The following is a 7,237-nucleotide window of genomic DNA, read 5'->3' as shown; positions in this document are numbered from 1 at the left end:
TTCAGGACCTCCCATACCATAGCAGCTGGCCCCTCAACCACTGTTAACAAAAATACCATGTACATCCGATTGCTAACAATGTGGATGACTTGATGAAATGGAAATTATCATGAGCAAATAAAAATTATGAAAAGTAATCCTATATAATACAGAGAACTAGAACGAATAAATAAAAAGAAGGAAAAGAGCCAGTCGCATAAAAAGAACAACAGAAACAGAGATGCAGACAGAGAGGGAGAGAGAAGAGAACTAGTTCAGAAGGGCATTTGATTAAAAATTCAGTTCTACTGTGATTTATCTTGAACTCTAGGCAAATACTTTATATATACATTCTTCCTTGTGGAATAGGTAAGACAAATTCCTGACTATCCCACAGAAATGTTATTAGAACAGCCTTGAGGTCTTTTATTTTTTTGACACTTATCATGCCATGAATTCATAGGGAATGGGTTCCAGCAGCTCGGGCTCCTGTCCATTGGTTTGCACGAAGTGTGCTTCTCTGGGTGGAGCGGGCTGGCATGTCAGTTGAACCCCAGTACCTTTCTCTTTGGCTTCCTTCTTTTTCCGATCATTTTCTTTCACATGCTTCAGGAAACTATCTCCGCTGTTTGAGTGCTTAATGTGCTCGATAGATCCATTAATTCCTTTGGCAAGAATCTTGCCCTTAACTTATTTGTTTACAACAATGTGAACAGCATGCTGGGTAACACTGTAGCCTTCCAGTGTTGCCATGGTAACATTTGCAGGGTGTTCCTTTTCAAACAGTCTCCATCCCCTTGATGTCTATGATATCACCTTTCTTGTAGATTCACATGTATGTAGCCAAAGGAACCACTCCGTATTTTCTGAAAGGCCTAAAGAACGTATAATGGGTGCCTCTCGTCTTTCACTTTGTGTTGGTCATTTTGGTGAATTAATGCAAGGTGGTGGTTCTGGCTGAAAGGAAGAAATAAGATGTCTTTTAATGTGGAATAACAAGGCTTTGTGCAAGTATATGTATCACGGGGTCATTCGGTTCTTGACCCACGTGCACCAAATAATTGGAGACCTGAGACCAGAATGGGGGGATAGAGTTTATTGAGCAGGTTAGTGTAGTTACTTTCAAGAGTGAAAGTGGGCCCCTGCCAGAGCAAGAGCGGTAATGGTGGTGAGGAGCTCTAGCTGCATCCTTTTAAGCCTGTTTTGTGTACGTGTAAATTTGGCTTTGACTGACATATTTGATTGACAGCTGGTGGTTATATACCATTGTGGTATCAAATAAAACAAGCTAATATAAATATCTTAGTATATAGATATACCTGCTAAAGTGTATTCTCCATTCTAATTGTGTTTGTATTTTGCATTTGTATTACAAATTCTAACTGCAATATAATAACTTGGATTTGTACTACTTTTATATATAATATGGTATAGTATATAATTTTATTACAATACATAACATATTTAGATACAGTATAATAGTATACTCACATATACATCTCATGTATATATGCATGTTTGTATACATGTGTATAGACACAAACACATACACACACACACATACATGTTTATGTACCAGTCCCACACTTTTTCATGAACTCTTTAAGGAAGACTGAATTGTACTCATCTTTTAGGCACTTGTTATGCAATCAGTAATTTGAAGGATAACTAGATAATGGGCATGGGACTGCTTCTTCTCTTTTTCATCTCAAACCAAGCACCCACAGTGAGGAAGGTATCATATTTGAAATTTTGTCTTGGCATATATGTTTCATTATTTCTTCCTGATGAAGTTCTCCCTTTGCAGTCAAAAATGCTCTTTCTTTCTGTCTCTTTTGTTATTTTTCTTCTTAGTTTTCCAAATTATTCCAGGAAATTAAAAGCCTAGGAGTGATTCACAGATAACCTAAGCATTATTCCAGAATAAAACAACTATACAAACACATTAAAAAGGTAGACATATAATGTTTATTATTAGTATTAAAGTATTAACACTTTTGGCCGTATGAGTACGTGGCACCGTTTGAACTAATCGTGATAAGGGACTACCAGTAGATGAAAAAAGAGTATTCATGGATTTTAACAACAGTGGCCCTCCCCCATTTTGTAAAGAAAAAAGTCAATAAGAAATCAAAAGTGGTCACTGTAAGGGACATTATCTATCATACATTAAATTGATTTCAGTCATTTAGCTTTGTCAAGCTTAGACCTTTTCTTTTTGTTTTCCTATTGACTAAGAGTTGAGACTGATAGCTGGGCAGGGCAACCCACCCAGTCAACACTTTGTAAAAAGAATTAATGGTCATGCCGATACAATAATTTTACTAAGTGCTTTGATTCAGCAATGAGAACCTAAGCTGAGGCAACCTCAGGCCAGTCCTTCCTGGTGCCGCAACTCAACCAGTCCTAAATGACAATAGAGCCACCCCACAAAGTCAGGGGAAAGATCAGCCTACAGACTTCTGTCGCGAAGTATTCTATAGTTTTCAGATTTATGCCAAACTTTGATGTAGGGCCTCCAAATAGACAGAAACTTCTGTATTTATGCTCATGAGGAAGGAGGCACAATTACCTGTTCCTTGAGAAGCCACTGTTGATTTCCAGAAATGGAAGATTCTGCAGCCAGTGTGCAAAGTAATTAATTACTGATGCTATCAAATATCACAAGCTAATGTAATACTTTCTTGTAATTCACATCACATGAATACTTGTGATATAATCCCAGCTCTGCTCCCTTACCTTTGTCATCCACTCAAGACAATCAGTAGCCAGAATAATTCAGGAAAGGCGATTGTTCTCCATAGTCTTAAAGTGGTGCTTCCTTTCACGTCAGGTAACCGAAATGCTGTGACTGTGGTAAATATCAATATCTATTAAATTTAGTAAAATACAGATCTACCCTTAAGTGCCAGGAAGTATTTGGAATGCCTCTCCTACTCAAAAAGAACACTTCCATAATTTGAAAAGAAAATATCATTATAGTATCACATTTCTGAAAAACGAAAGATGCTGGCTTTCCCATTTAAAATATTGAATTTGTTGGAGGTTTATGGGGTGTGTAGGAAAATCAGGAATTACTGATGTAGGACCTACTCACCTCTTTGATAGATAAATTCCATGCAGCTATAACAGAATGTTTAAATAAGTTATTTTTGAATGAGGGTTTTTATGTCCAATGCAATTCAATGCCTCAGGCTGTGAGTTTCTATAACTTGGGTTGAAGGATGTCTAGTTTTTGCTGAAACAAAAGTATGAGATGAATTGTGTCAAGAGAAATTCTAGTTTATGTGCTGTGCCCTGGCTTACTCATAGAGGTTTCTTTGTAAAATATAGTGCCTGAGGGTTCAGGCAGAGAGCACATTCTAGTATTTCTCTGGTCAATTCCAAACAAACAAATGAAAATGAAATAAAATGGCAGTAATATAGTCTTACGAGCATAGGGAAGCTTGATCCTGCTGTCAGCCGCTTTAACTTTTTCCAACTGTGCTTAGTGTTCTTCCTTTATTATTTATTGATTTAGAAGCAAAGCTTTCCTTTGCACTTACCTACCGGCTCTACAAAAATTAAATCTCCAAAGTAATATCCAGCTAATATGTCCTGACTTCTAAAGCATTTTTAAGTGTACTTGCTTCCAAATTTCACCTCCTTAGTGAGCTCTTCATGCACATGCAACACTCCGATATCTTACCCCTCTTCCTTGCTTTGTCTTTCTCTAAAGCATTGATAACAACCTAAGGTACTGGAAACTTCACCAATTTGCTTTATAGCTCGCCTGCCTCCCCTTCACCCTAGATTATAAGCTCTGTGAGAGAAGGATTTTTGTGTCTGTTTTGGTCACTGATAAATCCCCAGAGGCTCAAACAAGTGACTGGTACTTACGCTGCTAGCTTTGGTTCCACTTCTTAGAGTTGAGATTCATGGGATAACAAGAGAAGAACAAAACTGGGCTGGAAATACAATAGAGTTGGACACGTATGTGATCTCAGTAGAATGTTTCTTTTCTGATTCTGGGTTGGTGACTGACCTATTTCCCAAATAGGCTATCCATATCTCTTCATATCATCCCTTTTACCTCTTTCCTAAGCCCCTGTTGGCTCTCTCCCCAGGCACCCACTGCTCTTACCCGCCCATTCTCCCAGACAGCCTCCATACTTGTACTTCGGAAAGGTGAGTAAAGAAAGTCTGCCTTTTTTTATATCATAAAGTGTCCCATGAACCCAGTTATAATTTTGTTCCCTCCTCTCCCCACATATTACCCAAAACTTTATTCCCTTTGAGCCTAGAGTAGATAACTTTTAAGGAGAGAGACACAAATTTTAACAAATTAATTTTTAACCCTTTAGACTCCCCAAGTTCTTTTTGCCTGTTTATCTATTTTTCATGTCAAATCGAACTAATCTTGAATTTTTGAAATGCCAGGAACATGACAAAGATAAATTATTCTAGACAGTTTAGAGATTCATCTTGGGGGCAGGACATAGAACGACCAACTTTTCCCAGTTTGTCTGGGACTTCCCCAGTTTAGCACCCGCAGTCCCACGTTCCTCTCAATCTCAGGCAAATGGAGACAGATGGCCACCACAGCTGGACCTCCGCATATGGGCATGGGCTCCCTGCCATAGAACACATCCTGAGACTTGGGCTTCTTCAGTCATCCCAGCTTATCTCCTCCTCTTACTTCTGCTCTTCTAAAGCTATAGAGCTTCGCACAGCAGCCATCAGGGCTGTGCAATGCTGGTGCTGACAGTGGGAAATAGGGAGTGAGAGGGAACCATGCGTCGGTCCAGCTACAGCTCTCCTGGAAGTTGTGAGTTCAGTTTCGACTACCCATCCTGGATGCTCACTCAGGACGAGTCATTCAAATTGTCAATGCAAACCAAACCATAAGACAATATGCCTCTGAAAATCAATGCAGAGTTACTTGTTGTCTTATAATCAATATGTGAATTTTATTAAAAATGCATTCTAATCTGTAATATATGTCTTCCATTCAAAGAGCAATTCGACACTAGATATTTGAAGGCCAGAGCAAAACTGTTTGCTTGTTTTTCAGTTTGTATCACAGATGGTGAATATCCTTAGTTCATTGAGAAGGTGCCATAAGCTTTGTAAGAAGGCAGCATCAGCTCTACTATAAAACCAGCCCGGGGAGATTCACTTCAACATAGAACTTAGCTCCAGGTGCTTCTGACTCTGTTATCCTACATGTATACTTTATCTATATTCTGGAAAGAGCACTAGTTTAGAACTTAGAAGGCCCGATCAGTCCTACATTCACTGTGTATATGACACGAGCACTTGGGCAATCATGGAACATATCTAAGGTGATCAATAAACAGGGAACAACAAGGGAACTAACGTGCACACTTCACATGGCTACTCTTGGCTCAATAAGATAGTGACCTTGGAAGGTTTTCTCACCCATGTGAAATATTATTGACTAGTAATACCAGTTCTTCATATCAGATCTACTGATGGAGCATTAATCTAGTGATAGGAAAATTGAATTCTAGCAACCTAGAAGATGTTTGGGAGGGCAGGGGCCTTTAGCTGGTAAGAGTGTACTTGATAGCAGAGTGTAAGCTGTATCACTTAAAACTTAGAGCAACCGGGTAGAGTAGCCGTCAGTGGTTGAGGTACTGTAAGGTGGGCATATGGAAACCTGTAAAGCAGGAACCAGTTCATGGTTTGCTCAAGGTCACACAACAGTATATTTTTGTTTGTTTTTGTTCTTACCTCCTTCTGGTAAAATTTAAGGTATCTCACAAAGCTGAAAGTGGAAGAACCAGCACCGAACCTGGGTTTTGAAAAAAGTCAGTCCTGAGTTCTTTTCCTTGAACCATAATAGAAACTATGCCATCCTGAGAGTTACGGGGTCAGAGGTCTGCACGTAGCACTCTGTTCCTCCTTGGGAAAATCATGCAATCTGTCGCAACACTTTCTTCATTTGTAAAATAAGGAGATGGGGGGTGGTTTATGTTTTTCAAACTATTAGGTAAAATAGAACAAATAAGAAAAAAATACTTTAAAGTACAGAGCATATAATAAGGATAATTACTGTCTCTTGAAATGTGTTTTAGCTGTGTGTGTGTTTATACATATATGTGTTACGATGTGAAATGTGTTTCTTAATGTGGTTTGTGGTCAAAGCTACTTAAAAAAAAATGTCTTCTAGGCTTCTTTCCAATAATCGTCCTCCACTGATTCTATCATGTTCTCCCTCATTTTAAAATAAAAAGACATCACCTAGACTTCCATTATTTTCATACGTGGTTTATGAGCTTAAGAGATTTCCCTAAGATCATGTTGCCCGTAGTCAATTTCCTTACCCTTCCTAACCTCTACCTCTGCCCCATCCATGTTCATAAATACTTCAAAATCTTATATTTTAAGGATCATTGTGTTACTATGAAGTTTCTCCAACCACGGATTAATTGTAGTAATATTTTGTACTTGAATGTTGATCCATTTGAATACATTCTAAGTAGAATATTTATAAAGTTAACAATATTTATACGATCCTTATTGTTTGTAAAAAATGGCCAGCGGCAGCTCTAGGGTACCTGCTTTTGATGTTTTCAAATGTCTCTTTCAAAGAAATGCTTCCTAGAAGGCAGAAATAGACTCTGGAAAATAAAAGTGATCCAAAGAGCTAAATAATCATCACAAGCTGTGATCAGCAAAATGGAATCTTCTCTCCTCCACATACACATATGTTCAAACTGAGATAAACATGCACATACTTCAATTACAAGCAAAACTTTCTTGAGAGACAAGTGGCAGGGAGCACCGAAGCTGAAAGCAATGTGACAACACGGTGGCACACGATGGTGAGAAACAACTCAACCCTGTAATTAATTTCTATCATTAAAGTCCCATCAATATCACTTAGCTGGATGACTCTGACAGGATGGGAATATTAGCTAGAGACAGATTTCCTACTTCAAAGGTTAGAGTAGTGTTTGCATATGTACTGCAGAATTCATTATAAAAAGGTGAAAATATGGAAGGCATTTTGCGTAACCTGAAAGTAACAGTGAAGCATAGCTGTGTGTGCTTGACATTGGCTGTGGTGAAGACAAAGTTTTGTACCTTGTTTTCACTTAAAAATAAATGCAAAGGTTCAGTTTTCAGAGTTGGATTGAGAGAGCAATGTGCATTTAAGATGAATTTCTATGAAACCCTAGGACTTTTTATTTGCCATCTGTAATGGTTAATAGTAACGAAGTATACAAAATTGTCTCCAACCGAGGTCATT

General features: G+C 38.3%; 1 pseudogene; it reads right to left on the bottom strand.

Moving 5' to 3' along the window:
- Positions 1-423: 423 nt before the first annotated feature.
- Positions 424-904, bottom strand: LOC123792919 (large ribosomal subunit protein eL21 pseudogene; annotated as a pseudogene).
- Between the last annotated feature and the right edge of the window lie 6,333 nt (positions 905-7,237).

This window comes from Ursus americanus, chromosome 11 (assembly GCF_024610735.1).
Source record: "Ursus americanus isolate L20-20 chromosome 11, mUrsAme1.1.p, whole genome shotgun sequence".
NCBI lineage: Eukaryota > Metazoa > Chordata > Mammalia > Carnivora > Ursidae > Ursus > Ursus americanus.
Note: the sequence above shows the minus strand (reverse complement) of the source record. Positions and strands in the feature narration are given on the sequence as shown.